Here is a 6000-nt window from a genome sequence, read left to right as displayed (position 1 = left end):
GGAGTGAGTGACAAGGTTTGAGTGCTCTTGAATTTCTTGAACCAGTTCACCTACTCTCTTTGTTAGAGAGAATAAATAATAATAATTTTCCATGTGGAGATGGTGAAAATTTAGATTTGTTCCGAGTGATTTTGTGTTAGTTTAATGCTTTTAAAAAGATTTTGAAAGTATTTTTAATCTCTCTGAATGCTGATGGTGTAGAACAGGAAGCAGTTGAGTTTTAGATCTCGTTGTTTTAAGTACATTGGCTTATTTTTACATAGGGCCTGCCTGAGTCTGAAGGTCTGGCTTTCTTGGCCCCGTGCAATGATCAAGCGGTGCCAAAGGTGCGTGCTGGGGCTTCTCTGCGGGGTGAGCCCCTCCTGGTGAGCTCCCTGTGCACCGCTCTGACGGCTCAGCCCTTAAATCTCCTCTCTCTTTGGTGGAACACTGTGCTGCAAATGTGTACTGAGTAAATCTGTCATCGGGATTTTTATTATGCAATTCTGATGTGCAAGAATAGTATCTGAGCTGTTTAGAGCCATTGATTGCTATTGAGCTAATGAGCCAAGTGCTAATCAATTCTCTAGGAGCTGCCATGGAAAACTATTACACCTCCCACAGTGCCTGCATTGACTGCTTATTGGCAGAGTGATTGTGTTATCTGCCTCAAATTTCACCAGACAGACTATAATAATCTAGAAAAATAATTTACCATCAATGCAACTGTAAGGCATGCCTGAGAATGATGGAAGAGAGCGGTGCCAGCAAATGGCTGCACAGAGCCTCTCCTAATTGTGGCTGCGTACTCGCACACTGCATATTCTGCTGTCTCCACCTGCCCTAATGTGTGGCATGGTGCTTCAATCAGTTATCTTCTCCTAATTGATTTTCTAGCATGGGAAATGCAAGAGATCTACTTCCAGGCTTCAGAACAGTGCCTGGTACTGGCTCACAAGGAGAGCGGGCATTTTTCCTGGGGGAGGTGTGACTTGGTACAGGAGGCAGCGAAGGAACTGAAGTGTAAAACGGCACCGAGTTGTTCCCAGAGCAGAACTGCTGGGCTGGTCAGAGGATTTCTGAGTGAGAATCTCAGCGGTGACTCAAGCACATCATGGCAGAAGGTGGGAAACTGGAGGGGTTTCAGCAGGGTGAGGGAAGGAACAAAATGTCACAGTAGAGGGAGTGTGCGGAAGACAGAGATTCAAGAATGGATGAAAGTTAAGGGTAAAAATAAGACTATAAAATTCAGGACTAATCATGTATTTATGCCATGAGCTGAGAGTGAATTAACTTGGGTACAAGTGGGGAATACAGACATCTCGGTCAGGCTCAGGGTAGCTGTGAACAGCAGTCTGATCCTGAGCTGGGTGCATCTGCATGGTGCACCATGGACTAGGCAGTAGGATTTTAAAAAAATGGACAAAAACCTGTAGAATTCTGGATTCATGCAAACATAAATCAGACTGAACTAACTTTGAGACGTGCTCCCACAATTAGCAAATGCTGTTGAAGAGCAGAGTGTCTGCCCTAGCCTTCTGGAGGGGCGGGCCGTAAGGGTAATGTGTCTGTGTACCAAGCCAGTGCAAGTGGAAGACATGTAAAAGAATGAAGTTCAAAATGTAGCTTTTAAAATACTTAAAAAATAAACAAACAAAATCACCCCTCTTCACTCTCCAAAATAGACTGAACATTGCAAGACAGAAGTAATTTTCCTTTTGATTGGATCCTCTCACCTATTTTCAGTGTTTTCAAGGCTTACTTAAAGGTGGAGCAGCTGCCAACGACAGCACCCAGCACCGCCCCAGATGCCTCTCTGGGGCAGGGATGGTCTTGCTCCCTGCATGCCCTCTCTCTGCGGGTGCTAGGGAGGCCTGATAAAGTGAGCCCAAGAGATGCCAGTGTTTGTTTGTTTGTTTTGTTTTGTTTTGTTTTGTTTTGTTTTTTCTTCTCCTTCCTCCAGCTCTTCCTCCTTCCAGAGAATTTTTGAGGCTTCATTTGCCCCTGCCCCTGCTGAAGTCTTGCCCTGCAGTGTGTTGGTGTGGCTGTGTCCATCCTCTTCCTCCGTCCTGCTTGTTCTTTCATCTCATGGGATGGGGTGCAGAGGGACAAAGCTTCAGCGGATCGCTTCGTTTTCCCTGCATTTCTGTCTGGGACAGGATTTCTTCCCTTCCTCCAGCTCACACTTGTGATGTGTCCCCTAATTAGCATGTTCCTTCTGGTTGAAGTGCTTTTCACATCACTTATGGCATTCACAAGATTCTCATGATATTTAATAAGTGGTTTACAACAAGATGTAAAATTTGTACACACTTCACTCCTCTAGTAACTTTATTCCAGCTTCCCACACAGGCCTTCCTGACACAGCTCATACAGGTGATCTGCACACTTGGCATTTACTTGTTCTCAGGTATCTTCCACCAGCCTGCACTCCTCACTCTTCTCCTGTGCCTTGAAAACATCTCCGCTGTGTTACAGTGTTCATCATGAGCTAAAGGCTTTATTGATAAACTGCTAAATCAAACACAGCTCTAACTGTTGTATAATTCCTCTTCTATTTCTTTCTCTTTATGAGCCAGGAACATTAAAAACAAAACAAATTGGTAGTGTATTTCCATTGATGAATATATTGAAATTTGTTTTAACATCCAAAACACCCATTAAGCTTCACAGAGTTTTGTACCTTGGAGCTTGATTTCACTAAATATTAATATATAAAAAAAAATAAACAAAATGCCATTTCTTTAAGACAACCAAGTTTCCCCACCCATATCTGCTAAATTACAATTAGAGAAATAGGGCTCAGTCAGCTAGGGTGGGATGAGGGGTGGGTTTATGCTAAGCCCAGCTGCCCAGGGCACAGGGTGGGCAGGAGGTGGCCAGGCTGTGGGGCAGGCAGGATGCTGCTCACCCCTGGCTCTCTGACACAGGATGGCCTGAGGGAGGAGAGCCAAGGCTGTGAGTCTGGGCTGCCTCTGCCTGCAAGCTGGAGCTGTGGAAATAATTTAAATCATGTTACTTCCTTGCTGCAGTGGCTGTAGGAGAAAAGGAGCCAAGGTAGCTTCTGGGGCATCATGTACTGATCTTTCGGGGAAAAAAAATAATCCTACCTTTCGCAGAAAATTTTCCAATTGGAAGAAAACAAATTTAAAATGTCATTACTGAATAGTTTACTCCTTAGCTCTGGGTGCTGCAAGAATTTCACCGTGCCCATGAAGAAGCTCTTAGTTCGCCTCTGCTCACTGCTGCAGAGAGCAGCCTGTTCCAGACATCAGCTGCTGGAGGTGAGGCCGATGTTACCAGTGCCAGGTTTTGTGATGGCTCAGGTGAATTCCATCTTCTTCGTGTTCCGTCCTCCAGAGTGCAAAATCTTCAGGCCTCTGGAAATACAGAGTGGCAATGCCACTGGAAAGATCATTTATGAATGCATTGGAAAGTTTGCTGTTTGTGGGTTTGCTGTTTGGGAGTTTGCTGTTTGGGAGTTTGCTGTTTGGGGGTTTGCTGTTTGTCACACGTTCCATCAGAGGCTGCAAAGAGCAAGCCGTGGTTGCCTCTCTCAGGGCAGTGTGTAAGGGCATGTGCTCCCAGGCTCGCTGGCTGGCACGTTCCCAACTGCCCTGGGCACGGCCACAGCCACAGCAGGGCTGAGCAGCGCCTTGGGGAGCTCCCAGCCAGAGGCAGGCAGGGACACGGGCGTCTCGGCAAGCAGCAGGCGGGGAGGTAGCAAGGGGACAGGCTGGTCCCACGGCGGGGGTGTGCTGGCAGCAGGGACCTCTGCAGGCTCCTGCCTGGGGGTCTGCAGGGACAGCAGCACCCCCACCAAAGAGCAGCCAGGCAGTTTTGTAACTCTGCAGATGCGCTTTTTCTGGCTGTCTCAGAGGGAATGAATCCTGGATGTTCTGCATTTTATACGTTTTTTTTTTCTAAAGAAGAGAAATGGTGAATTTGCTGTTTTCCTTTCTGTTTGTTTCCCCTTGTTTAATCACAGCAGACTTCGTTCCCCCTGGAATTTGCCGGCTGCAGCTCCTGCCCATAGCTTCTTGTTATGCCTGCCTCGGTTAGATTAGAGAGACCTTTAATACCTGTTGTTTTCTCCCTGTGAAAGTACTTAGACGCTGTAATCAAGGCTTCTCCTAATCGTCTTTCTGATGAACTAAACAGATTAAACTCTTTAAGTCTCTCTGGGTAAAGAACTTTCTCTAATAGTCAAATTATTTTTGTAGCTCTTTTCTGCCCTCTAATTTGTCGAAGGCTTTTTAATGCTGGGGAAGTCAGACTGTGCAGCTCTGCGGCTGCCCCACACACGCCGAGGGATGTCCTTAGGCCCCGTGCCCAACATCGGTGCCTGCGGTGCTGCCCGGCGGCCCTGGGGTGGGGTGGAAAAGGGCAGGCATTGTCCGGAGGAGCAGCCCTTTAATGGGTATTTCAGGGCCCCCATTTCCACAAAGCCAAATGCCTTGTCAGAGTCTGGATACATCTGACATACCCAGGCACCCTTCCTCAGTGCCATGAAATAAAAAAAATCCCCTTTTTTTGTCAAGCTATATATTTTCCGTAAAGCCAGGTTTGTAGGCTCATTTGTAACCTCGCCCTTACTTCACCTAGCTGAATCTTATTTCTGCTTTTCAGTTTTCTATCTGGGATTTACTTCTGACAAACAAACTTGTTTCTACTCAGATCTGCCACTCTGAACACTGACACATTTGTTGGCTTCTTGCACTCTTCCCAATATTTAAATGTACATGTGAACATACGTATGTGTATATAGGTAGGCACGTATATTATTTCACTAGCTCTTGTAACACTGATCTCTTTACTCATCCTGCTTTCTTGTAGTATCACCTGAGCTTAAAGAAAAAAAAACAAAACAAAAACTTATTTGATCTTTATCGTATTCAAGAAATTAAAAACATATTCAAAATACGTCTTGTCTGTGAAGAAACAGAAAATAATTGACTATCATCAAGTGAAAAATTTATCCACTTAAAATTTTTGGAAAACTGGGAAAGCATTCCTTTTAACAAGATATCATTTGTCTTCCAGCTTTGATGCTGCTAACGTGTTATTTTTATTCAGAGAGAGGCTCTGTCCTGCAGCAGGCTGACAGCCGGTACCCATGTCCCCACCAGCCTGGCAGTCCCACAAGGGATGTTGTGTTTTTTCTTGCTGGCATGAGCGGCGGTTCCCCCAGTTTGCAGGCAATGAGGGAAAGGGGGAGCAAAGCCACGGGCTTCTGTTCACTCTTGGCTGCAGTGTTTCAACTTACTTATGGTTTGCTGAGTTTGAGTTTAAGCTGTGTTGGCCTTGTTAGTGCCCAGCCTTCTGGTGTTAAATTGAGCTGGATGTGCCAGCCAGCCTCTCACCCAGCATGTTAGCTTGCTTGCCTGGGAGAAGCGATCTGGCTCATTTATATAACCTCCCTCCCATGATGTGCTGTAAAACCGATCCCTTCCACCCCCCATTTTTATGCCAATCCCAAATCAAGTGTCTCAGTCTCGGCCTCCTCTCTGTTCCTTGGGACTGGGAAGGTCTCTGAGCAGACCCCTAGGAACTGCCTACATTGCCTTCCCAGACCTGGAGACGTTCACTAATTTGTTCTTCTTTGTGCTCCCTTCAGGTAATACTTCAGGAGAAGTTTCTAGCAGCACAGGGTGAAAACCAGATGAGCCAAGTATTTAGAGTGTTTTGAAGTGTTTTGCTTCACACAAGCCATTTGGAGGCATTGGCAGTAGCGAAATATGGACCAAGTGTATTAGCATAATTCCTGTGATGCCTGTGGGTTGGATGGCAGCGTGTTTACAGCGCAGCTTTTTGCTGGGTCCTGATTGAAGCTGGCATCCCCTGGAACGCAGGTGCAGCTCCCGGGCGGGCAGAGAGGAAATATCTTGCAGAAGTTAAAGGGGAAAAAGGCTCTCATCTCAATCAGATTTCAGACACTTCTTTTTTCAGGGTGGAGAGGAAGGATGAAGGCAGAACTTGGCTGCTTTCTAAGCACAACAAGCTTTTGCAGATCACCAGCTG

Source organism: Anas acuta, chromosome 5, assembly GCF_963932015.1.
Source record: "Anas acuta chromosome 5, bAnaAcu1.1, whole genome shotgun sequence".
Classification (NCBI taxonomy): Eukaryota; Metazoa; Chordata; class Aves; order Anseriformes; family Anatidae; genus Anas; species Anas acuta.
This window is presented reverse-complemented; position numbering follows the sequence as displayed.